Below are 27,598 nucleotides of genomic sequence, written 5' to 3'. Positions count from 1 at the left end.
ACAGGTTATGGATCAATCTGAATTGCCCCTTCTCTTTTTTAGGGACAACTCCCAGCGGGGAACAGACAAAATCGGGTACTGGCACTTCAGAAAAAGGGCCAGCTATCCTGCCTAATGCAAGCTCCTTGTCTATTTTAGCAGCCACAACAGCCGGATTGTGCTTGACCGACAATTGATTTCTACAATGCGCACTGCCTGTGTATCCCCCCGCCGGGATCCTAAAACCCTTAGAAAAACCTTCTTGGAGTAGGGTGGCCGATGAGTGGTCTGGGTATCTGTTCAACCATGGAATCATTGCCGCCACATCAACTGGTGTGGGGGGGCCTAACCTGTTCGAATTACAATGGCCTTCCCCTACCCCTCTGACCTGAGTTACCTTGCTTGGACCTACAGGTATTTTCTGGATGAGAGGGGTGCCCACAGGAGGAACATGCATGTCTGAACTTACACGCGGCCCTTGTGCAGGTGCGCCTATTAAAATCCCAGCACACCCCTTTTTTCTCTGGCCCACCTGCCCTAAACTTCCCAGGTACCTCACTCGTTTGGGGGGGCCGAAAGGGCTGATGCGGTCTAGTGAACACCTTGCCCGCACCGAACTGAGGGGGGGGTGCAGTATCGGAGAACTGTTTGTGCCATGCCATGGAATCTACCGTGTCCCATGGCAAAGATCTGTTGAATTCCAATGCCTTCCTGAAATTGACATCATAACCCTTCCATGCCTCCCCAGAATACTGTTGACTCCACCCCACAATCCTGCTCGAGTAGCATGCCAATGCTGCCTGTAAATCTGGAGGACGCTCTGCTTTAACTGCAGTGAATACAGCCCATGCTTGCATCCAGTTGTTGAGATTCTCTTCAACCCTAAATCTAGTACACTGCGCCCTCCATTCACTTGGGAGCATCCACTCCTTTAGTGCCTTTGCCTGCTCCATTTCCCTATTATCTAACAACAAAGAATAAATGTATACGTATTTATCCGCCCAAATCATCTCTTTCACAGCTAATGACACATGCTGAGCAAGATTCTCGCTCCTGGAAGGTACAACACCGTCCCCCAAGAGTGGCAATGCCACTTCCTTACCAAGTGCGGGCACCGGGGGCGGCTGCCCATTCAATCCGTTCAGCTGGGGGCCACTTGTACCTGCAAGGGGAGAAGAAACTGGCAAAACACTGTTGGCGACCGCCGCCAATCTGATTTTTTCCACAAACTTTGCCGCCTCTGCTGCATGGTCTGCAGAATTCGGAAAAGCTCCCCCTTTTTGGAGCCATGGCATCAAGGCCGTTATCTGGGATACCAATTCAGGGGGCGTTGACTCGAAATTACCCACAGGGACAACAGGTACCACTGGGGTTATGCCCAGTGGTAACGACACAGCTGGCAGGGCGGGTGCCGGGTGCGGTACACCTGTACCCGGGATCGTGGGCACCGGTGGGGAAGCAGGCCCAGCGTCTACTGGTTGACCTACAGGCACCGGCACCACGGGGGCAAGGGGTGTAGGCATAGGTATATGCGGGGGTGGCACGAACGCCGCCGGCACGGAAGGTACCGGCTCCACTGGCCCTGGGGTGGGGGTGTCATCCCTGGGTCTCTTGGACCTAGACTTCGTAGGTGAGGTGATAAAATCCCCCCTTGGCACTGGTGCAACCCTCTTGCGAATAGGCCTACCCGATGGACCTGGGGCGTCACCATGCTCCTCATTAAACCGTGCTTCCTGCTCATTTACTTTCCCTAGCTGCTGTTTCATTTCCTTCATGTCACGCATCATGGCCCGCATCATAGCCTCCATGTTGGACCCCTTCTTTCCACCCCGTGGACCTGGCATGATGCTACCCCCGACAACAGCAGCCTACTCTCTCAATATCACAACAGGCCAACTGTGTGTACCTTTCAGATGGAGGGTGACCAGGGGGCTTTCAGCACCATGCAACGGCGACCGCAACACTAGCGGCTTGTCCGCTTATGTAAGGGGTGAGTAAACCTAATGTAGACCCACCCGGCGGCCACCTGGAGCAATGAATGCTAGCCCCCCGTACCCCTCTTACCGACCAGTCCCGTGCACTCGCCGGCGATGATGATCTGCGGTCCCAGTCCTCACCACGTTGCGTGCCCTGTCTGCGAGTGAAATGCGCCAATAATGTAGTTAAGGCTGCCTGGAATTGAAAACAAATATTAATACCGTGATATAAAGCAGGAAAAACGTTTTAGGACCTTGAAGATGACACTCATGCAAAAGGCGTTATACTTCTGCGCAAAGACTTGCACTTATTCTCCTGTGTTGTGCGCTTTTGTGCCACTATTTGAACAAGTCGCTTAATAATTAGCACCACACGGTAGTGAAAAAACACTTAAAGAAATGCCACCTCGTTTGTATACTTTGCCCAACAATTCTCTTAATACTTAACACATTAAGACATGCCACTTCGTTATTGTACAATTCCTGAACCACCAATCACCTCAGCAAATGCTATGCAGTAGTGAACACAATTACCTAAATTCACGATTACATAAATTTACCAGCAGTCTCCCCTCCAGGTGCTACCCTGGTTGACCCTGCTTCTCTGCCGTGCTCGAGTAGCCTCCGCTCTCGTTTTATTCCAAAATTGCCCCACACCGGCCTTATTAGCCGTTCGCTTGAATGCGCGCTACTTTGCAGGGCCCCAATGTGAAAAGACGGGCGGTTTCTCTTGTTTCGGGCAAACCGCCGATGTGATGAGCGGGGACGGCGGGGACTCAACGTGCTACGTTTCCGCTCATAAATTACCTCGTAGCCCTAAAGGGGAGTTCCCGCAGTCTCTCTGACACAAGCGGAACAAAGCAATCGGACGCTCCGCCGATGTGAGGAGCGGGGGCGGCGGGGTCTCGACGTGCCAAATTTATAATCCACCTCGCAGCCTTGAAGCGGAGTTCCCGCAGTTCCTCTGGCACAACTGCAGCCTATGCTCCGGCTGCGCAAGACTCACCTCGCCGCACCCGCCCGCCGAGAAATACCTCGTTACCTGCACCCACAGCCGACCAGTTACAACGCGGCGCTCCACGTCGCTTCGGTGTCCTAGATCCCCACGATCACTGGGAAGTCGACGGCAGGCACCACACGCGACGTCCACCGAGCTCGGGCCGCACGGTGTCCTAAATCCCCACGATCACTGGGAAGTCGACGGCAGGCACCACACGCGACGTCCACCGAGCTCGGGCCGCACCACAACGAACCTGCAAGAAAAAGGAAACGGATTACCAAAACAAAGCAAAGAGGCCCCGCACGCGGGGCACAACGTACAGCGGGGGAGCGTCCAGGGACAAGGAGGTCTCCTGGGCGCTCCCCACCTCTTATTCCCGAGGGGCCGGTTGGCCCCTCCTATCGCCCGTCCTCCCTGACCCGGAACCACTAAATTGGATCCGGGTCAGGGCGGCCGCCGGCCAATCGGCGGTGGGCCGCACCCCCAGGGCACGCCCCCACCGCCGAATGACGAGAAGGAAACAGGAGGGGGCGGCGGTCGCCGCGCCGCCATGCGTGCGTGGGGGCCGAGGGCCCCCCCTTTTCAGATGGTTGCAACGCCGCTAGAACAAGGTATACTTTTGTAATAAGGCAACCGCGAGTAACAATGTGGTGGTCCCGTTTTTATAAATGTTACATTGTCCCTTCCTTCTCGCTGTAGAAGAGGGATATGAACGTGTTCAATAAAAAGTCTTCGAGAAGTTTTACAAACTGGCCATAGAGCACTCGAATACAGGTATTCACCACATAGTTTCAAATTAATGGCACACGTATTTTCTTCCCCCCCCTTTTTTAAAAAAACAAGTAACTAAGAAATGGCATGCTTTCCTTACAGGGGCATGAGTGGCTGCATATTGTCAATACAAGCACAGTAATATACAGCCTTTAGGATTACCAAGAAGCTGTAATTTGAGAGAACGTGTGCATACTATTTCAGGTACAATGAATCAATGTTGGGGATTTATAGATAGAGAATGGTCAGAGTGAGATAGTTTTTAATTTTAAATTTTTTGTCATAAACGATCCATTTCAGATAAGAGCTATACAGCCCTGATGAGAGTCCTGAGAGGAAACACCAGTACTCGAAACGCGTCGGCATAGTGGCTAAATAGGCTAAGATATTGATTTTGAATTTATTCACTTTATAATTAAGTGATTCAAAACAAAAATGTTTTCCTTGTCTAAAATGTATTTATTATAGTGAAATATTGTAAAATTAAGATATTCAAAATAGAAATGTTTGTCTTGCTTAGGTTGAATGTTGCAAATTCAGAATTGCACAACAATTGTTCTTGTTTGATGACAATATTTATTTAAAATTAATGTTTGTATTGTTTAGGATATTGTCCTTGAAAGCACGGTTATTTTATATATGATTTGAATTTGATAAGGAAATATTTTGGATGTATTTGGGATTTAGTTGTGAAATATTGATGTTTTTCACTTTCTCTGCACACTAATGTATGAGATTCAAAACAAATTACATGAAGTAAAAAAGGTATTAATAAATATACCGAGATAAACAGAAGCAAGGTGTTTGTCTTCAGTAGAAAGAATTTTTTGAGAAATAACTGAGGTTTAGGCTATTTTCATTGAGATTATATTTCATAAACGCCCTGCCTAACCTCGTTTCCTTGGGCCTAACTCCCTTTTCTACGCATTCCATTCAGGTAAGCCAGAAATATGTCTGCTTTATAATCTACTATGTCTTTTGCGAAGTTTTTAATTGTGCCAGTACACAATGTATTTTTGTGACATTTGTAGCTTTGACTGGTGACTGGGTAAACTTTAGCCTAGGGAGTGCTGTGTGACGATTTAAAAACAACATGCATTACTGGGCCTATGCAATCACTAGTAATGCAGCTGGTTTTGGCATGCTGTCACTTTTCACCAGTGAGTGCATTTACATGAAAACATATTACTTTTCATTTTTCCCTTGTCACCTGCCCAGTTGGCGTCGTGCACAACACTTACGCTGGTCTGTGCTGTGCTGTGTGATGTTGAGTTTGTGGGCTCGACGCAGGAAATTTTCTCTAACTGCAGCCTCCCCCAGCCCATCTGGACATAATTGTCATGTTAGGGAGGCATCCCTTACATGACCCACGGGAGAGAGATACTACAACAGAAAGGCTGTCTGTCACATGACATTGCTAGCACCAGCAAGCAGCCCTGTAACACCTTCAGAGAGGAGAGCTGGCAGAGAGGACCCGAGAGCAGCACTGTGTGAATTGTTTCTCAGGTGCGAGGCCATCCCTGCTGTGTCAGTGTGCAGTGGCCCGGAGTCTGCAGCTGTGGTGCACTTCATCATGAGCTCTTTTAGTTCAATATTAAACCGGTTAAATCTTACGGGCAATTTTGCACTCATTTATCACTACGGGCCCCGGTGTGAAGTTCCATTTTTGGTGCTGTGCAGAAGTTTTAAGATCTCCTTAGAGTGTTTTGTTGCTCAAACTGGTGTAATTTCAGATATTTACGTTTCCCTCATCTTTATTGCTAGATTTTGCACACAAGAAAGTGTCACTCATAGTCGCTGTACACCATCATAATTACACTGAAATTATGAAAATGTCACATAGCAATCTGAAATCTTGGACGCTATGCACAGTTTAATAATTAGTGTTTTTTTCAGCACCGCCGCGGAGTGGCACGCACAGTCTGATCATCTCTGATAAATTATTTCAGTCACACACAATCCATTTAGTTTATAATCTGCAGGCAGGGCTGCTCTGTCTCATCATCCTTCTGAGGAAGCCTGGTTTATCTGCAGATCTGATTTAAGTACAGTAAATCTGCAGACCCGGCCGCAGGGCTGCTCTGTCTCCTCATCCTTATCATGGGCGCCCTGACTAACTGGATTTATCTTCACAGACTAGGGGTCAGTGGTGACAGTTTTACCAGCCAGGCTGGCTCTCGCTGCTCTCTCGGCACTGTGGCCCGCCCCGGTTGGGGGCGGGGGTTTCTTGTTGGTCAAATGTCTGTAATTTCTGATATGACCAAACTCGGTGCTGCCAAGCTGAATTTGGAATTTCCTGTGTCCTATACGGAACATATTCCGCGGGCACGGCTGTGTGAGTATACGTGTGGAACATACCAGTATCTGCGTTCACAGCAGGGAAGGTCACCCACGAGTAAAAAATCTCAAACGGGTAAGCTACTTCCGCACTCACAACCATGAAAACAGCAATGCCTTCCAGGCCGCCGTTATAAGTTTGCAAATGATTGCGTACCGCAATGCGACTATGCTCCGGTATGTCAACGTCACCCATAACGATATAGGGCCATATGTAGGTGGCCAAATACCGGTCGGTAAAACCGGAAACAGGTTGATTTAGGCGTTACCGACCGGTATTTAGCCATGTGAGATGTACGTAATACCGAATAGAATCGATAATAACGAATCGGTAAATAATTACCGATTCCTTATTTACCGATCGGAGAATACCGAAACAATGAATACCAATTCGGAAATACCGAATCGGTAAAAACCTCAAAAATGCGATGTAGCAAACCTCGTTATTACCGAATGTGACCAAATTCGGTAATAACGAATTGGTATTTACTACTTTTCCTGAGCAGGTGGTAAACAGGTGCAGTGCATAAAAACAGGCCCAAAATGCATCTGTGTGAACACAATGGCGGGCCTCTACCTCATAGCAAGGTGGCTACGCTTGAGAGCAGCAGGAGTGAGGATCTGGAGACGGGAAGAGCGGGTGTACAGACTACGCATCACATTGTTCCAATTGACTGAACCTGAAATCCATGAAAGGTAAAGACTGCACCCACACACCATCCTTGACCTAATACGGGACCTAAAACCCTATCTGGAGCATCAGACACCAAGGGCACACGCAATACCCACCCATGTCCAGGTACTCTGTTTCCTGCACCTCCTTGCATCAGGAAGTTTCCAGGGTGTGATAGCCGCAGTGGGTGGTGTGTCACAGAGCTGTCTATCCCGTTTCTTCAACACCTTCCTGGATGCCATGATGGACAGAATGGAACATTACATCACCTTCCCCAGTACACAGGCGGAGCTGCAGAGGACCAAGCTGGAGTTCTACCAACTTGCGCAGTTCCCACACATAATTGGCTGCGTCGATGGGACCCATATACCCATCTGCCCACCTGCAGCACTGTAGACTCGCATTGTAGGAGAAGGGAAATCCTTTAAAGAGAGCCATTTTCTCTCAGGATTTTCCTTCTCTTTTTGCAACACAGGAGCAACATCATCGTGGGGTGATTAGCAGACAGACCACCAGGTGCGCAACGCCCATTGCCACGAACTCTTTGAGACAGCTTGCCGGGCGCACACACAGAGCCACACCTGATTACTTCACCGGTCTTCAAAAGATAATTATTTTATAAAGGAGACTCTGTTCTTTTTCACCCTTTTTTACAGCCCCTACATCCCCACTCTGCCTACTGCTGAAAGAATTAGGTTCCCCCGAAATTTTGCTCTGGTTGCACCTCTGCAAAGACCACAAGCAGGCAACTCCAGCGCGAACCTGCTCTCACCTTACACACGGTCTTGTTTAGTGCTACGAAAACACACACTTTGCCTGCCTCACTTAATTCTCACACCCCCTCTTTATTATGAACATAAAAGCTTTCCAATTACTTTTATATTCCTATTCTGTGCTGTAGTGAGGGCGAGCCTTACATTAACAGTGTTAAGTTGGCATGGGTTTATTAGAAGGGTAAACGCCATTTTTGCTTTCCTGCTCTACTTTGTACAAGACACGCACTTGCGATATTGTTTAGAGAAGGCTGAGTGTTTTGCTTCACATGAGAATAACTTGTTATGCTACATTTCTTAACTGCCTCGCTAGTTTAGTCTGCACATAGAGAGCTGAGACTGTCAAGGTTATCTTGGACACTGTGTCTGTTATTCGGAATGATCCTCGCACGTTCTAGTCATAACACATATGCAGCTGTGCTCACCTCTGATACTGGCACGTTTAATAATGCACTGTGCAGGCATGAACACACACACTTGGAGAACTTTCGTGTCCTGACAGCTTATGCAAAACTCGATGTGATCCACTACTGTGGAGTATCAGAGGTATGGGGCCGCCCAAGTAATCCTATGAGACCTTCATAAATTATAAACTAACTCACTAACTAGGGAGGGTGAAATATAGGTATTTTTTAAACCTGTTTCCCGTTAGCAATATAAAATTCTTTCTCCCTTTGTATTTTAAGGAATAGTGACAATGCTGACAACCTTGTTTCTGATAATATGTTTGCTTGTATTATCTAAGGTACTGCGCATTAGATCACGGCGTTAGAAATAAACATTTCAAACTTGCACGTGTCTCCAATTTACTCCTTGTTTTGGACTGATGTAAGACTGTAACAAAAGAGTGCTCTTGTTAGCCACCTTACCTGAGGTAACCTAAGTTGCATGTTCTGGGTTGACTAATCATTGGTTTTTTTGCTATAGAACAAAGAACCAATGAGTCACCGATTGCTAGTCTGGTAGGGGGTTTGGTTACTAAGGTGGGTTTTGGTACACTCTAATTCACTGAGATCCTAAGTCTCTATGCACAGTTCTGTGTAGGAGCAGAATCCCTGCTACATGGCACCCAACGTTGTTACAAGGACTAGATCCATGTAATGTAAGAAAATGTACTGAGAAGTATGGGCATTCTCTGGCTTATTTGTCAAGAAAAGTTTGTAAAAGTGTTTATCATTTTATGATGTTAGCAGTACACCCATCAGAAATGCCGATGTTTGTAAAGAAACTGTACTATGTAAAAAGTCCTGCGTTAAGTTTAAGTGAACTGAATACAAGTCTTTTATAGGTTCTTTATCAGATGTTCAAAAAAAATGTCGTGATATTGAAATGTGATATTTTGGTTCAGAAGAGCAGTTCATAGAACGTTAAAGTTTGACAATTACAGATGTTGGAGGAGCTGAGAAAGTGATTAGCACTGATCAGTTTGAAGAAGAAGTTTGAAAGATTAATGTAGTGTGCTCTGAAATACCAAACTATTTTTGTGTTTGTTGTCGACATACTCATTATAAAGTCAAAGTAGGAATGTTTATTTGTATTTGAAAAGTGGAACAATGGTTAGTGGGAAGAATTTGCAACGTACTTGTTTGTTGAAGTTCGATTTGAGTTAGGTAGTAATCATCGTATATGTAAATATTGTTACAACAAATTAGAAGAGAACAAAATGCCTGCTAGAGCAGTACATAATAACTTGGAATTAGTAGCTATTCCGGAGGAGCTGGCCAAATTGAATACATATGTGTTGGTTCTAATTCAATCTGTTCATCCTTTTCAAACTATAATTCGGATGGAGCCAAAAACAGGTAAACAGACTTGCAAAGAGGGCTGAAAGGAAGAGTGGTGTACTTACCTTTGGATTTTAAGAAAAACATTGAAACTATTGCTGGAGAAAAAGTGGAAAATGAGGCAGTAGTTATTTTAGTAAATGGTGTACCAACAAAGAGTCGGAAAATATGGCAAGAATGTGTGGATAATAATAAAGTTGAAAAGGCTACCTTATATCCTACAGAGAAAAATATTTATTACGAAAATGTGAATGTGGATGAACCGGTAATACGTTTAGAAGCTGAATCTGAAATTTCAAGTGCTCAAATAGAGAAAGTGGACACGTCAAGGACTGAAGAGATTTATGAACATTACACAATATGTCCTTTGCATTCAAAAGAAGGGATAGAAAGTAGGATTGAGTCATTTCAAATGGAAAAAGCACAGGGAACTCCAATGAGTGTATGGGAGAAAAGCTTGGAAGCTCGTTGTTTTCCACAGCTGTTTCCTACTGGAGAAGGTAGACGGTATGATGAACAACCTCTTTGGATTCCAGCGTCAGAATATCGGTCAATAAGATTATATTCTGAAGATCCTAGATTTCGACAGTGCATTCCATACATACTTCACCTTTTGTTTGAAAGCGTTCTGTCTTCTTTCTCGTATGCAGTGAATCATATACTTAAAACTGGAGTTCATCAATCACTTCTTTCTGCGAAAGAATTTGTGGAAAAAGTTCAAGAAACAGATGAAGATTTGGAAGCACAGTTAATCTCAATTTGATGGCTTGTCAACGTGGAACAAATGAGTATTGGTATCGTCGTCATGGAGAACTCCAGTCTATGTTACGGAACTTAGGTACACCAACATGGTTTGTGACACTTAGCTGTGCAGAGTATGCATGGGAAGATTTGCTTGAGTGTCTAAGAGAAGCAAATTCCAATACAAATTTTTTGAAATAAAGACTCCTGGTGAACTGTGTTTGTTGGATCCCGTAAATGTGTGCAGATATTTTAATCATAGCTTTCAAGCTGTGATGTCTTTTATCTGTAATAAAAAGAATCCACCGCTTGGAGAATTTACCGATTTCTTTTGGAGAAAGGAGTATCAAGCAAGAGGTGCACCTCATATACATATGCTACTATGGATCAAGGATGCACCTAAATTTGAAAATGATTCTGATGAAACAGTAATCAGACAAATCTTTATTGTATAGTTAATAAAAACCATTACAACATCGAGTGCAATAATATTTTAAAAATATATCAAAAAAATACATTCATGTGCGAGGGATAAAACAGCTGTTAATAAATGATAAAAACACGGTGCACTTGTTGCACTTGATTCACAAAACAATTCTACATTAAGAAGTACAAATTAAGTAACCTTGAGATTCAAGTTTATGTTGGCTCTTCGCAAGACTTCCTCTTTTTTTGTTTTCTCAAAATTAATGATATATTTAATTGTTCGACAAATGAATTGTGGGTCTATTGAGCACAGTGCTTGTAAGATCGCTGAGCGACATGTGCGTATTCCTTTTTCGTTGAATTTGGGCTTTAGTAGGCTCCGGCGTTCCCTGTCCAATGCAGGACAAATGCAGATCATGTGGGTGATATCTTGTCCAGCAGCGCCACATAATTCGCACTCTTTGCGGCCTGGTGACCTCCAGCCGGGTTGATCAGCATTTGTTGGCAAATTTCCCATCCTTAGGCTAAGATATTTTAGTTTAATGTGTGATGAGAAGGCAAGCCCTAGGTAGGATGCTGGTGCCGGCTTTTTGTAAGATTGTATGGTCATCCAAGCGTGTGAGCGATGGCTTAAGGTGGTTTTGTCATCAATCAACGAATGTATGTTAGCTGCCTTTTTTACAGCTTGCTTAAATAAGGGAACCGGTAGCTTCCTTTTCCACAGTGATGCTAATTCGGTTGTTTCAAGAGAAGAATTTAAGTACTTAGTGTACTGAGAATTAAGATTGCTTTGCATGGCTTACCAGATGGCGAGATTAATTTCTGTTTCGCGGTTCATCCAGATACCATATCAAAATGTAACTGTCTTGTATTTTTTAACCAATGTTTGAGCCTGCAGGCCAAATTCAAGACGCACCTGTGCAGGAGAGGCGTCACTTGGTAGACTGAATATACGCTTATACACCCTCGTTTGAATTTTATCTAGGAGCAGTGCACTCCTTCCATGATGTACCACACTACCGTAAGCTATTGTTGGAAGTAGCTTAGCTTTGATAACTGTTAGGAGGGGAGTGAAAAGAAGGCCTTTTAACTGTTTGGATAGACTGCTGAATGCGTGTAATAAGGTTATTCCTTTCTTCTCGATGGTATCAAAATGGGCAGAAAAGGTAAACCGTCTGTCCAAATGTATCCCCAGGTACTTGTAGCTTTTCACTACTTCCAGATTCTTGTTGTCAATTACAAAATTTGGCGATGTTATGCGGCGACGGGTTATTGTCATGACCTTTGTTTTCTTACTGTTTATTTCCAGGAGGTTCTGTTTGGTATATCCTGCCAGTTCTTGCATGAGTCGTTGCAGACCTATTTTCGTCTGACTTAGGAGAACCACATCGTCTGCATAGGAAATATGCGTGATGGGTAATGTTCCTAGTCGTGGTGGGTGTGCGTTGATCCCATCTAGCCTTGGTGTCGGATCAGCCATAAATAAGTTGAAAAGAAGAGGGGCCGAGACGCAACCTTGCTTTAATCCTTCGCAGGTTCTAATCTTCCACGTTAGCCGCTGGCGGTTATCAATCTTTACCTGCATCCAGGTGTTAGTATATAAATCCATTAATGGATTTAGAATCACATCCCGCAGGCCCTGCTGTTTTAATTTGGACCAGAGTAGGTGTCGGCTGACCCGGTCAAAGGCCGCCTTAAAGTCCACAAAACATGAGTATAATACTTGATGGTTCTGCAGGCTTTTTTCAGCTATCAGGCTTATAGCTATGGTGTTTGCCATGGTACCTATGCCTCGGCGAAACCCTTACTGGTTTACCGGAATTTTGTAGTTGTCGTCAGACCATTCTGTGAGGTCGGTTAACACCAGAGATGCATAATACTTGGCCTTGGCATCGATGAGCACTATCAGGCGGTAATTTGCTGGATCTTTGCGATCTCCGCCTTTATATATTGGGTTGATGATCGCCCCCGCCAGCTTTCCGGGATCCGACTGGTGCAGTTTATGGCCCGGAACAGTTTATAGATGTTACGAGACCAAAAGCGAGGATCTTCCTTGTAAATTGCCTGAGGAACGCCATTCGGTCCAGGCGCACTGTCATGCCTGCTTTTTTTAATTATTTGTAATATTGCTACTTCCTCATATGATAGTGGTGCATGGTCTAAACCATTCTGTTTATTGTATGAGATGTTGCTCTGGTCGAAGACTGTTGTCGTTAGAGGCACAGCGTTTGTTGTTTTATGAGCCGGAATTGCTGTTGTTGGCTGAGGTGTCATGGAGATTATTGAGAAGGTGTCAAGTAGATGCCGTACCCACACCATTTCTGTGATGCAGGTCGTGCTTGTTGTTTTTGGCGATCTATTCAACGAGTTTACTTGCAACCAGAATGTTCTGTAGTTGGGGATTTTTGCGTTGTATAATATTTTTGTCTAAAAATCAGTGGCCTCATTTTTTTTTGTTCCAAATTTGTTTCTTGTATTGCTTCTTGATGGAACGTATGTTTTGCCATAACTTGGATTGTGGGCTATGACCTTGTGCTCTCCTCATGGCCTGTCGCAGACGCCTTCTCAATGAGCGTGTTATCTGGGTGAGATGGATGTTATTACTTTGGTTATGCCATTCTTTGAAATTGGCTCCCGTCTTAGGTAATTTATTCAAGAAGGCAGTCCATATTTCAACACTCAATTCGTTGTCCAGGGTGAGCGTTTGCATTAGTTTCTTTGCGTCCAAAGCTATTTGCGGTAGTGTGTTACTCGTCCACCTTAAGCGTTTCAAGTTTATTGTTGACATTTCCCCTGCTAGCATTGGGGCTTTTAGAAGTTTTGGAGGTGTTAGTCTGATTTCTATATGCTGCTCCGAGTGGTCACTGTCTGGGGAGCATATGATTTGGAACTTTTTGATTAATCCAAGGAGTGGGAGAGAGACTATGGTGTAATCCAGGATTGAACTTGAACTAGGACCGATGTGAGTACAAGTGGGAGGTCTGTCCTGTTTTGTTCTTCCATTTAACACTCGCATCCCATGCTGCTCAAGGTCCCACATCAGCTGCCGGCCCACTTAATCCGTCTTCGTTGCATGTTGTATCTCCTGGGTTTCAACAGCCCAGAATTCGTTGGCAGTGATGATGTTCTCTTCGTCTTCCTGGGGGTGTAGTAGGTTAGCGTTGAAATCGCCGGTGAGGATTATCTCCCTGGTTGGTTGCTTAACGCGGAATCCTAGTATGGCACTACTAACTTTTTTAAATAGCTCTTTTTTAACTGTTGTATTTGGGTGGGCATATATCTTGATAAGGATTTTGACTCCGACCCCAGCCTGTTGTCCCATTTCCATTTTGATTATTTGCATGTCTGCGGTAGAAGCAGGTAGTTGGGTGCACTTGATGTTTAAGGCTGTGGAAATGTAAACCGACAGACCCCCCTTAGCTCGCCCATATCGCTGAGTTCGGGTAGCACTGACGTGGAAGCATATTCTGCCCGGAACATCAACTGGTTTTGTTAACCATGTTTCCTGTAGTGCAATGATTCGTAAGTGACCCAATTATCCGTTTTTCTTTTATCGCGTAGGATATCTTTTGCTCGCGCGATGTACCTGGAAAGGACTTTTACTAGGCTTTGGTCTGTTTTGCCCACCTGGGTGTTATTTCAGTCTTCACTTGTTCCACGATTTGATCTGTGCAGCGGTCCAGATTTAGAGTTTTCCGCACCCCTTGCGCCGTACAGTACCGAGTATGTAGATCTTTTTACCAGAGGGGTAAGTTCTCTTTTGGCGCGTTTGGTTAAGAGAGGAGACGGGTAACCCGTCAGTATCTCCTCTTTGAGGACAATTCCCCACTCATCAAATTTGGTAATTTCACTGAGTATCTCCTTGACTATTTCCGCGTTCCTCCAAGTTGTTAGGGTGCCTTCCATTGCTGTGTTGTTGCAATGGTTTACAAATTCTACTAATAGGAGGTTATCCGATGTTAAGTGATTAAGACTCGGAATTGCGGACATCAGATGTAGGATATTTCCTCTGTTTAAGTAATCTTGTGGGCCTTGTGTTTTGTAATTTGGGATGAAGAAAATCCTTCCTTTTGGGTTTACTTTTAAGTCGCGCATTTGCTCAGGTACCTAGTCATTTGTCCATTGTCTCAATATTTTATTTTTTCCATTATCCTTTGCAATGTTACATTTATTTTTTACATTGTGCTTATCCTTCCCTGATTGCTCAGGTGGTTTGTCTGCTTTGGCCATTGCTTTCAGATTTTCTCTTTTCAGACCATGCAACCTAGGGTTTAAGACGTGTTCGTCAATGGTTATCGCGTATAGTGGATCGGTCCTTGTTTCTTTTCGCGTGACCCTGCTTTGTTGTTGACCTTCCTGGCCCGTGATTAACTTAACTTGTAGTTGATCTTGCTGACTCGTGTCCAGGTTTATTATGACTTGCCTGTGATGTTTAGTGTCCCTTTTATTAAGGGTTATGATGGGACTGATCGTTGTATGCGGGGTGGGAGATGCTTTTTGTTTATTGTTGCCATCTTTGGTGGTTACCTCCCTTAGTTCCCTTATGGGCTCTTTATGATCTGACTGGGAAGGCTGTACAATTTGTCGTGATTTGTTCCCATTATTTTTGGATTGGCCTTTTGGGCTCCCTTGTATTCTGTTAAAATGTGTGGATTCATAATCTGCACTCTCAAAGCTCCAATCGGATTATATATTTTTTTCTGTAGATTGGGTCGGGTGTTTAACATTGTTAAATTCCTCTGTACGGGTTGGTGTATTTGAACTGGACGTGTGGGCTATCCCGATCGAGTGCGCTTCTGTGACAGTTGGCTGGAGTACTTCATCATTGGTGCTGGCAGTCTGCGATTTTTTTTGAGTTCTTAATCATTGTAGTTGACTGTTGTTCCCTCCTTTAAAAATTGGGTAGTTGGTCAGTGCCTGCTTGTTGGCAGGTATACTGTTTAGTTGTTGGTTCCTGTTTTTTCTTGCACGTTTTTTATGTCGTTTGGGTAAGATTTGTTGATTGTCTGAAATTTTTATCTGCTCCTGTCTAGGTTGTTCTTTTCCCAGCAACCCGTGACTGTTATTAATATGATCCGGGTGATTAAGCCCTGATGATTTTTGTTCTTTTTTGGATTCTCCAATTTTTATTTGTATTGACTTTATTTGCTTAGACTCTGAGTCTAATGTTTCTTGCAAAGCTTCTGTTAGAGGATTATCATTCCTCATTCCCAATTTAACGTTCTCTTCATTAAGCATGGCGTTTTGATGGTCAGAAGTGATGAGGTCTCTTTCAATAAACATAACATTATGAGAGTCAGAGGTATTGAAGTCTCTTTCATCAATTATAATGTTAGTACCCTGGTTTGCACGTTTGCATTCCTGTAGGATGTTATTAAGTATTTTTGGTAGATCCTTTAGTTTGTCAAGTATGGGGCTGCATGTGCAGTTTGGTGGCAGCACCCAAGGATTATTCTGGTCCTGAAGGGTTGCAACTATGTTTGCCATGGCAACAAGCTTTTTGTTTATGTCAGATATGTGCTCGGCAATTATACTCATGAGTTGTATTTGAATATCAAGTTTGTCTGACTGCATATTCAGCGCTTTGATTGAAGTTTCAAGTGCATTGCCCAGTGCGCCATGTAATTTGATTATGGATTCTAGGTTTTGATTTGAACCTTGCTTTTCTGCTTGTTGGCACTGGTTAACCTTATAATTAGATATATTAGGTGTGCAGTTTGAGTGTTCCTTGATTGTTTTCCATGCCATTTCGAATCGATGTTCCGCTTTTGATTTAATTGAGCGACATGATTTTCCAATGAGTTTTGGGGGTACTAGGTCGGATATTTCTGACGCACTTGATATTTCTATAGTTGTTGTTTCCTGTTGATTTACTTCATTTATTATGTTGAGTGAATTTGTGGGAGCATGTGATTGTACTTCTGGTTCCGACCCACTTGATATCTCAAATAGATTTTCGTTTACTAGTCCAGAAATCAGTTGTTTGTTTGAGTAATGGCTTACTAGAGTTTTTTCTTGCACCTCATTGGACGTTGTTACAAACTTGTTTTGTGGTTTCGTTTGCTTAGAGACGATTTCACTTGAGTTATTAATTTGTTTTTCGTTGGGTGAAATTCTGCTTTGCACTTGTAAAGTTGCCTTATTGTCGGCGGGGATTTGGGACACCAACAAGGAGTCGCACTCCTCGCCCTTTGTTTTGGGTTTAAACTTTACAAGATTTAGTCGTGACTCTTGCCTAGGTGTCGAGTCATTGGTTGTTCTTTGTGTGCTGCATCTGCATTGCTGGAATTGATGCATCCCTGATCTAAGCCTGTGCATGGAGGGCTCCCAGCCCCTGGTTGATTCGGATTTATATCAATAATTGATGCTGCTAGAGATGTGATAGTCCTTATTGTACTTGGTTGACTTGTGTATTTTGTGCTTTTTTCTAATGGGTTTTTCGTGGTGCTGACCATGATCCTATCAGTGGTACCTGGCAATGGTTTGTGTTTTAATTGATCTTGCGCATGGTCATGACCGCTAATATCCATATGTACTTGGGCTTGAGTTTGAATCATGTGTTTATTATTCACAGGGCAAATTGACCTACCAGCCCCTTGGGCGATTTGCACACACCTGCTGGATTCTTCTATACGGATGCCGGTTGCGAGGTTAGTATTTAGATGGGGTGAGGAGGTCGATGCGATTACTGACTCCGTGCTTACTTTACTTGGTGTCATCGGTTTTTGAAGTCCGTTTGGGGTTGCTGGCATTGTATAGATCGCTGTGACGGGGTCTTTCAAAAATGAGAATTTGCCAGTGGGATTCATGGAGCCAAATATCGAGTAGATTGGTGGTATTAACGAGATGTTAGAAGAGTTGGGTACATTGTCCTCGGAGTTACTGATGGCCAATTTGATTTTAGATTTGCTTTTTGTAGGTTGTGGTGGGTTCCTAAGTGTCCTCCCAGACCTCATTATTTCCAAGAGGGGCTTGACGTCAATACACAGGACCTCTTACTACCCTTGAGTCCGATTGGGCTAAATTAATGTTGTGTATTGTATTTATTTATTGGTTTATTTGTTGTGTTCCACAAAAACCGGCCTACCTCTGACTGGGGAAAGCGTCTCCTACTTTGTACTGATTTATGCAAGGCTCCGAATAAAACTGCAGCCAAACAGCCCCTTTGACATGTGCTTATACTATGCACATAGGGAATATTGGAATGTCAATGACCATGACGGAGGGTTTTGCACAGGATGGCGAGCGAGGCAGATCAGATCTGGGCTGGACTGTGGCGGTGGCCGCAGTACTACTCTGTGGGTACAACCTTCTGGCCGCTCACAGCCACTCCGTGCTCCACTGCCCACCATGAACCACCTCTCCCCCCCTTGCCACTCCTCACTGCTCCTCACCTCATTGGTCGTTTTGTCCGCAAGGCGAGGCAAGCTGGGGCTTGGTGCCGCTGGGTGGCGCTGCTACCCCTCACTGCTTCCCCTTGTGCTCTTGTAGCTACCAGTGACGAGGGCTCTGGACGGGCACAGCTCAGTGCTCAATGCCGGCCCGCACCAGCCCGGGCTCCAGCCCCGGCTCTGACTCGAGCCGAAACTCCAAAATTCCGGTACAGGTGCCTCTTGCAGTTCGCGGCTCAGATTCGGGCTCAGATTCACTCTGAACCATCCGCGGCTCCGCTCCTCTCCTCTCCGGTTCCTCTGCACTTTGCACTCTGCTGCTCGACAGCGCCGCCACCACTTCCTTGGTGAAACTCCGTGCCAACACCTCGCTGATGAAACAGTATTGTCTTTCATCAGCCCGGTATGCGACATGTGAGATTCCAAGAGAAGGAGGAGATAGAAGCTTGAGACAGCAAGTTTTACATTTCCAAAGTCATCGTTGTGGAAAGTATTGCAAAAGAAAATACAAGTGTAAAGGAAAATTATACTCCAAATGTCGGTTTGGATTTTGCCATCCAGTCATTTCTAAAGGAATAGTAAATTCTTTTTTTCGTCTGCAAGGCACACAATAACTTGGAAATCTCCAAAGAATACCTACAACGTAAAAAGAACAGAAGTGTCAAAGTATATCAATGACTACAATCCAGTCATTTTAAAAATGTGGAATGCGAACATGGACATCTAGTATGTTGCAGATAAATCAATTGCTGTTGCACGTTATGTTACATCGTACATAACAAAATCTGAAAAAACAGAGATGAAACAAATATGGGAAGAAATTGCACAAGAGAATATCCTTAGCAAAAAATTGTACAGCTTTAGATTGAAAATGCTTTCCCACCGAGAAATTGGATCGTATGATTATTCAGACCGCTTGTGCTCTCAAGTTTATATCCAAAGTCATGAGGAATCATTAAGTTTAGGTCTTGCCTCCAAACGAAATAGAGTGTTGAAATCATTGGAAGAAATTGAATAAGTAGCAGCAAATGACCCAGACAGTACAGACATTATTAAAACTAATATGTTGGACACATACTATCCGCAAAGGAGTCAACATCTGGTACAGCTATTTCTGTATGAAGTACTTCAACATTACAGCTTCAAAAGAAGTGTTAAACAGAATTTAAAAGAAGGAAAGTTTGCAGTAGTTGGATGTCATGGTGTTTAGTAAAACATGCAAAGGTAATCTTATAAACCACAAGAAACTTTGTTGTGTAACTCCAGAGAAGCGAGAATTTTACTATTTGGCAGTTCTGCAACTGTTTAAACCATGGCTTAGCGAAAGTGAATTACTTGGAGAGTTTGACTGCTACAAAGATTCTTTTAATGCTTGTAAAGATAGCATTGGATGTCCAATCTACCTTACATATTTAAAAATGTTGAATGATGAAGTTGATCAGGAAACAACTATTATAGCTGAAATAGCTCATGAAAGTTCTCAAGATAGTCAAAGTAGTGGTCCATGTGGTCAAGAGCCTCTTGGACAACCAATGTTGGAAAATGAAGCAGCGATTGCTATGCTTGAAGTCGCAATTGCAATGCAACAAGCACACAAGGAGAAGATAACATTGGAAAAGTTAGTAGAAAAAGTAAATATTCAACAGAAAGAATTATATGTGCAAGTGAAGGAACGGATAGAGCATGGTTTGTTGCATGAAAAAAAGAATGTCTGTATTAATCTTTTAAACCTCTCCTGATGTACATCAGTGGTCAAGCTGGGACAGGTAAACGTTTTTTAATTAAAATGTTCACCAGTTATCTTCAAAAAACTACTGGTTCACATTTATGTTGTGTGGTAACAACTCCAACTGGATTAGCTGCACCGAATGTTAAAAGAGTTACTTTGCATAGATTATTGATGTTACCGGTGGAGCATGACAATAAATTAGAATGTCCGAAGTTGTCTGGTGAAGCTTCTTATGAAGTGTCAAGAGTGCTGAAGAAAATGAAACTTTTAATTATTGATGAGGTGAGCATGGTCTCAAACTTAATGCTTGCTTTTGTACACTTAAGAATGCAACACGTATTAAAAACAGACTACGACGTTCTCTTTAGGGGAAATCATTTAATTGTATTTGGAGATCTGCTACAACTAAGCCTTGTAAAAGGAGAACCAGTGTTTAAAACTCTTCTACATGAAGACACTAAGAAATCTTTGGGAAGTATTAGAAATGTGAATCTGTGGTTACATTTTGAATATAAAGAACTCACTCGGAAAATGCGACAAGCAAGACATGAAGATTATGCAAATATTCTAAAAGATGTAAGAATTGGTGTTCTAAGCAAACATGGTAAACAAGCTTTTCAAAGTCTTCTACTAAAGAACTTGTTTAGAAATGAAAACTCACCAGCAGAAGTAATGTACAAGAAAATGAAAGAACATTTTTTTTATAGTTTGCTTAATGCCTACAGTGGAAGAGTATTATACATTTATTAGAGAGCTTATGAAATTGGAAAATCAAGAAATAGTTCACATTGAAGCTATTGATAAAATCGAGCATCAAGGAATAACAATTGTTCTTTCAGAAAAACTACAGACTAAATTGGATTCTTTGGAAAAGTCTGTATCAACAATTGCTGGCTTAGAAAAAAATGTAGATGTATGTTTAAACTGTCGGGTAATTTTGAAGCGTAATCTGAATGTAGAAGAAGGTTTAGTGAATGGAGCAATGGGGAAAGTTGTTGATTTTGTGAAATATCAAAATAGAAATGGAATTGAATTTTTGAAAGATAAATTTGATCAGATTGCAGAGGTAAGACAGATTGTACGTTCTGCCGTACGTTTTTTGCTTGTAAAAGACTTGTATGTTCATAGAAAACAGTTTCCCTTCTGTTTAGCATATGCAATAACTATTCACAAATCACAAGGTTTAAGTGTAGATAATGCATTGGTAAATGTTGGAAGAACTGTGTTTGAAGAGGGAATGGTATATGTTGCATTATCTCGAGTTAGAAAGTTGTCTGGTTTGTATTTAATTGATTTTGATGAGAACAAGGTTAGTGCAGATGTTAATTGTGTAAGAGAATATAATCGTTTGAGAAGGCTTTATGCTCCCCATTTAGGTGAATATCCTATTTATGAGAAACGTGTTGTGTGTTCAAAATGCAAACATGTTGAAGAGTTAACTATGGTTGAAAAGCAGAAAGAAAAGCAACAGAAAAGAAAAGATGTAAAGAGGAAGAAAATACAACCAAGCGATGATGTTGTTGGATACCAGTTAGAAAATGCTTCTGGTGTCAACTGCTATGGTAATGTTATTCTAAATGTTAAATTTTATCTCGAAGATGTTTGTGGTGAAATTATGGAAAGTCAGGAAAAAACTTTATGTTCTGCACTTTACACTTTATTTCAAGAATTGAGAACTAATAGAAGTAAGATCCATTCTGCTTCTGGAATTCACCAACTGTTGGATACATGTACTGGATCTTTAACGTTCAGTGCTAATATAAAGCATGATGCACAAGAATTTCTGATAGTTATGCTTGGAGTACTGGAAGATGAAGAATTTCAGATTGAGAGATTATTTGGACTCAGTTACAAATGTGAACATAAATGTGAAGAGTGTTTATTATCTTCAAGAACTAAAGTTGACAGAGAACGATTTTTATATTTAACAATACCTGACTGCAAATCTGTACCATTTTCCAAATTAGTAAAAGAAGCTGATCATGAGATGATGTGTTCTCGTTGTAAATCAAGAATGCTATCTACATTATGCCTACAAAGATATGGAAAATATTTGATTATAATGCTGCAACGCTGTCGACCAAATGGAAGAAAAGTGGAAACCAAAATTAAAAATGCTGTTGCTAATCAAGTATCTATTTCTGGAAGAACTTTTGCAACAGTTGCTTTTGTTTTCCATACTGGAAGTACTACTACAAGTGAACATTATACAGTTTATTTAAAGTGTAATACTGGTTGGAGTCACTGTATTGATACACACTTGGAAATGAAACCGAGATTGCCTTATGAATTATCTAACTCATATTTAATTTTCTGAAACAAGGATTTTTGATACACCATTCGGCTTCAATGGGAAGGTATATAGATCTTTAAGGAATTCATACTAGATGCTTTCAAAGCTAATTTTTTGATACACTATCTGGCATATTGGGAAAATGTGCAGAGAAACTACATAAGATCTTTAAGGAGATCATACTGTATGCTTTGAAAGCAACATTTTTGATACATTATCTGGCGTATTGGGAAAATGTGCAGAGAAACTTCGTAAGATCTTTAAGGAATTCATACTGGATGCTTTCAAAGCAAAATTTTTGATCCATTAACTGGTGTATTGGGAAAATGTGCAGAGAAACTACGAAGTAACGGTAAGATTTGAACATTTGAAGTAGTATTGGATGTGTTATTTGTGTTGATTTTATTATATTTGGGAGAATTCGTTTTTTTTTTGTTAACAATCTAGATGATTGTTTTTTTCCCCTGCTGTTTATGATGAAACTACACTGACATCACTGTGAATAGCATAGTTAAGTAGTAGCTGATGACAGCATAAAAAGGAGAAGAATTTTTATTTGAATGTTAAATTGTTTTGTGTTATTTAAAAACTCATTGTAATTTGTGAAATATATTACGTTACATAGCACTTTTGCAGTTTATTTTATGTAGTTGAAAAGTTAGAAAAAACAGTACTAATGACAAATACACAATAGTAGTTCGATATTTAAAAAACCTTTGAAATTAATTGAAAAACCCATAGGTTTCAGTGACGTTATACTTAGAAATTAGAATTTAAAAAACATTTGAAATTCACTGAGAAAAACATAGGTTTTACAGACGGTATAGTTAGGAATTAGCATTTAAAAAACCTTAGAAATCCACTGAAAAAAACATGGGTTTCTGGGACGTTAAAGTTAGTTGGACATTTTGTTGTAAACTAATCTAGGACCCTAGTGTAACTTTTCCCGATTCATGCCCTTATATAGGTATACTTTACCCTATCCTTATATAGGCATAGAAATCATTACCATATTTGGCCTGAGCCTTACAGCCCAAATACAGCAAGGCTACTGCCACTAAGTTCCGAGAATTCACAACGGTTTCTTGGAGAAACCCGCCTTCAGCAGATAGGATCTTCCCCCTGCTTGAATATTAAGCTATCCAAGAAATCCTGGAGTTTTCTAGGAATTGAACCTTTGAGTGACGTTATTAAGTCCAATCATGCGTCAAACTCGGCACCTTCATGGTATAAATATGCCTACATTTGCCCAAACTAACACACTGTGGTTCTTGGAGCAGATCGACTAACTACTTGCCCAACGCCCTGCAGCAGCAAGTGCCGAAGGAAGCCGACCCTCCAGCAGACGCACTGAGAGACCCTGTTTCTTCTCTTCCTGAGAAATCCAGCTCCAGTGTTTCCAGCTTACCCTTGCGGGTATCTGGGAGATCGAGTCCTGAGAAAGAGATACAAGACCTCCTTCATTCTAAACCAAGGTACGGAGCTGATTAGACCCGTAGAGAATTCTTGATTAGACTCTTGGCAGATTCTAGGTAAAGAATACTAAACTTAAAACTAATCCCCAACTTATTTCTTCCCTTGTGCTAGGCTTAGGTCAGGTGCATCGGGGTAGGCGTATTTTAGAAGCACCAGTTGAGTACTTTTAGCCATCTCTTTTATCATTGTATGTATTTTATGCATTTTATCTAATTAAAGCAACTTATGGCTAAAAAACTATATCATGCTTTTACAGTACTACTTTATAATACTGTTTATATTATATGCCTTGTACTTAATAACCAGCATTACTATTGTAGCAGTACATTTCTCATGCTTGAGATCGAAGACTGTTCAATAAATACCTTTTATTGAAAACGCCCGTCTCTCTAATTTCTCAGCAACTCTGGTGAAACTAAGTATACACGATTGACTGAGTAAAGTAGTTATCTATTGTTTCCACGACTCTGAAGATTGATTTCTTATTCTTGGGAAACAAAGTTGTCATGTTATATGGTTGTCAGAAACTAATCCCTTCTTGTACTTTCGAGAAAGTTTCCAGTGACCTCTGAGCTAGCTGGCACACACATAATTAAGTCTAATATATTCGATAGAGACCTAGTAGACCTTAGTCCTACGTCTAAACTACAGTATATATTATTCCAATACGCAGAGCCTATTGGGAATATAGGAACTAAACTACATGGCGCCCAACGGTTGGTAAGGCGATAATTTAACGCTAGATACTAGAGTAACTCAGTCGTGCTTTTCACACAGACCCCTTTCTCCCGTAAAAACTCCAAAAGACGTCTGGAGTGGGTGAAAGGATAATATCCGCCAAAACTGAGTAGGACGAAAAATCCTATGTATTCGTTTTTGGTTTGTTCAACGTTGAAGGATACAGTGTTCCAAAATATTTTGCACCTAATCTTTGTTTCCTTGAAACTTGTTCTTCAAAACTCTTCAGTCAAATAATGAATAGTGACAAAGAATTAGCTGCAGCAGCAGCTCAAGCGATCTTAGATGCTGAAATACTAGAAAATGACAGGGATGCTATACTGCTCTCGGTAAATTTAAGAAAAAGTATAACTTGCAAACTGATAAATAATGGAGTATCAGCAAGAGGAGGCAGAGTAATATTTGTCATAGATGCACATGAATATCGGCAGAGAGAGGTATTCTATTCATGGATTCAGTTTCCAGCAGCAAATGCAGGAACACGAGAGTTTCACTACTACAAAACAGAGGAACCTCCAGCGGAATACGTCCCTTTCGAGGACATTGAAATTCCATTAACTTACCAAGAGCATCAGCTCTGCTTTAAAGGTGCCCTAAAACATGAAAATCACATTACCAGGCTCGGTCCTCTAGGTAGACCTGGAGCTACTTGGCCGGTACTAGCCAGCTATACACCACATCCAGACATTGAAAGGATGTCAGATGTAGAATTTTTAGCACAGCTAAAACATTTAATTAAAATACATAGACAATTGGTCCAATATGTCATGCGGACATTAACAGTCCAACCAGCTGTGAAAATTCCACAGCACACCCCTCCCCAGGGGAACACAAATAAAATAACACCACAGACTATACAATCGGTCCTTGGAAAGTTGCCTGCCAAAAGGGAACAAATTCCGTTTTGGTTAGCACAAAAAATTACTCAAATAGAGGCAGTATTTCCTGATAGTACACCTCATGAGAAACACAGGATTCTGACAATCTGTTTACCTATGGGGATTGCATCACACATAGAGGATTGTGACACTTGGGGCACAGTCTTTGCTTCAATCTACACAAAAACACATGGTGTTCCATCCATGGCGGTAATACCAGATGTCTTAAGGCAGATTCAAATTGAATACGGTCCAGAACCAGCTTTAAATCTAGGTATGAAATTACTAAAAGATTTCAAACAGGTATCAGCTATACTACTAGCCAACATTAGAGGTGAAGCACCATCAGTGGCAATCCGCCAGAAATTAAAAGAAACAGATATTACTGAGCAACCATATGAGCTTGCCAGAATCATTGAAAAATCCTATGAAGAATTAGGTAGAGATAGTTTGGGTGGGAAACCACTAAAACCACAATTAACGGAAAATCATGAAAAAGTTTTTATTAAAAACAATCTCACTACTCCTAGAAAGAAGTGGGAAAATAATAAACAGACACTTCCTAGAGAGAAGCGTTCTCAGTCCAGAGGAAGGTCTACCCAATGGAGAGTTAGATCTCCCCAACGGGAACCCTCTGAAAAAAGATATAACCTTAGAAATAGGGATACTTTAAGAAAACCAGATAGATATCAAGATAATGACACACATCCCTCTCGATCTTTTCAGACTTCTTCGCAGAAATCAGAAAGAGGACGGTCAGAACACAAAGAAGAACATGTCAAGTCCAAAGACAAAGAACCCGTTCACCAAAGCAAAAAAGTTCAATTTTCAAAGAAGAAGGTAACAAGCATGAAAATTAAACATGCCGAGGATTCTGAGGACACAACTCAAGAACGGGGAATGGGCTCAGACAATGCTAGACAGCGCAGCAGAAGTGACCATAGCTCGCAAGATCCTGATGGATCATCAGGATGCAGTCGACTTGAATGAATACATTCAAGTTGAAACTGCCGACACCAGGGTTAGTACACCCCACAAGTTATATGAAATAACACTCCGGATGGAGGGGGAAATAACTAGAAAAAGAAAAGCTCTCTTTTGGGACAAGCTTTCCAAGGGTTATGACATACTTCCAGCTGAAAAAGACTGGCCACCTGCTGTTGTAAGGGAGTGCCCGCACGGCGAAGAAATGATTATACCATCCTTCTCAAATCATATTCCAATTCATAAAAAGTATTCATATGCAAGGAAATGGGCTGTAGCTCAAGCTCCAGCATTATATAAAAATCACGTAGGATGGGATGAGGACTCTCCTCACCACAAAATACAGTTAAAAAACCAACCTACTGCTCAGAGACATTACCCTGTTAAACAGGAAGCTAAAAAACCAGTCAGGGAGATTCTAAATCAACTTGAATATCAAGGGGTGATTGAAACATGCACCTCATCTATGAACAATCCTTTGTTTCCTGTCTCCAAACAAGACAATTCATATCGTCTAGTCTTGGATTACAGACAATTAAACTCCTGTTGTAAAACATTTGCAGTACAAAATGCACATAGTGCTGCACTGATGAATAACATCGTGCGCAAAAAATATAAAACCACATTGGACATTTCAAATGGGTTTTTCTGTCAAAACATTGCACCAGAAAGCAGACACCTGACCGATTTCTCAATCTTGGGGACAGAGCGACAATTTTGCCGTCTCCCCCAGGGATTCAAGAATAGTCCAGGTTTATTTTCAGCTAGAGTAACAGAGTTACTACAAATGTATGACGATGAGGCATTATCTTATGTCGATGACATCTATCTTACAGATGACGTCTTGGATGTACACTTGAAAAGAGTAAACACCATAATACTTGGGTTTGCTTCTGAAGGGTATAAATTCAATTTTAAGAAATCTCGAATTGCCCACCTCAATGTCCTATTTTTAGGGTACGAGTTATCAAGTGAAGGCAAAAGCCTGGCAGCAAACTTTCTTGAAGTGTGCGCTGCTTCAACCTCCAAAAACACTGAAAAACCTACATTTAATTCTAGGTTTCCTAAATTTCGGTAGAACTTATGTTCTAAATTACGCAGAAAGGGTTAAACCTCTCTACGTACTAATCAAACCTGATTTCAAACCAACTAATTGGACTCAAGCACACACAGAAATTCTGCGTTCAGTCCAAACAGACATGATAGCTAAAAAACAGTTACAGACACGCGAAAACGTTCGCAATCTAGTGAGCCGTGTCATCCCAGGAAATTGCGGATTCACATACCTGACTTTTAATGAAGGTGAAAAGGTACCAATTGCTTACAAATCACACTTGTACACACAAGCTGAAATGAAATTCTCATCAACAGAAAAAAGTCTGACAGCGGTTCAAACTGCAGTAGCAAAAGAGAGAGCTCTCGCACAGGGTAAACATATAATGATGTTACACCTGCACCTGCCTTTGAGGCAGTGACAAGAGCTAGCATTCCCATTGCAAAAGCTTTATATCCGAGATGGATTCAATGGGCTAACTCTCTTGCTGCAACAGACGTTAAATACCATTTTGACACTAATTTAAAGACACAAGAATTTCTCCAATACGAATATGAATGTCCTCTGCCGACTTTAATTCTACCTCTGGAACATT

This window comes from Lissotriton helveticus, chromosome 11 (genome assembly GCF_964261635.1).
Source record: "Lissotriton helveticus chromosome 11, aLisHel1.1, whole genome shotgun sequence".
Lineage (NCBI taxonomy): Eukaryota > Metazoa > Chordata > Amphibia > Caudata > Salamandridae > Lissotriton > Lissotriton helveticus.
The sequence above is the reverse complement of the archived record's forward strand: the minus strand, read 5'-3'. Positions refer to the sequence as shown.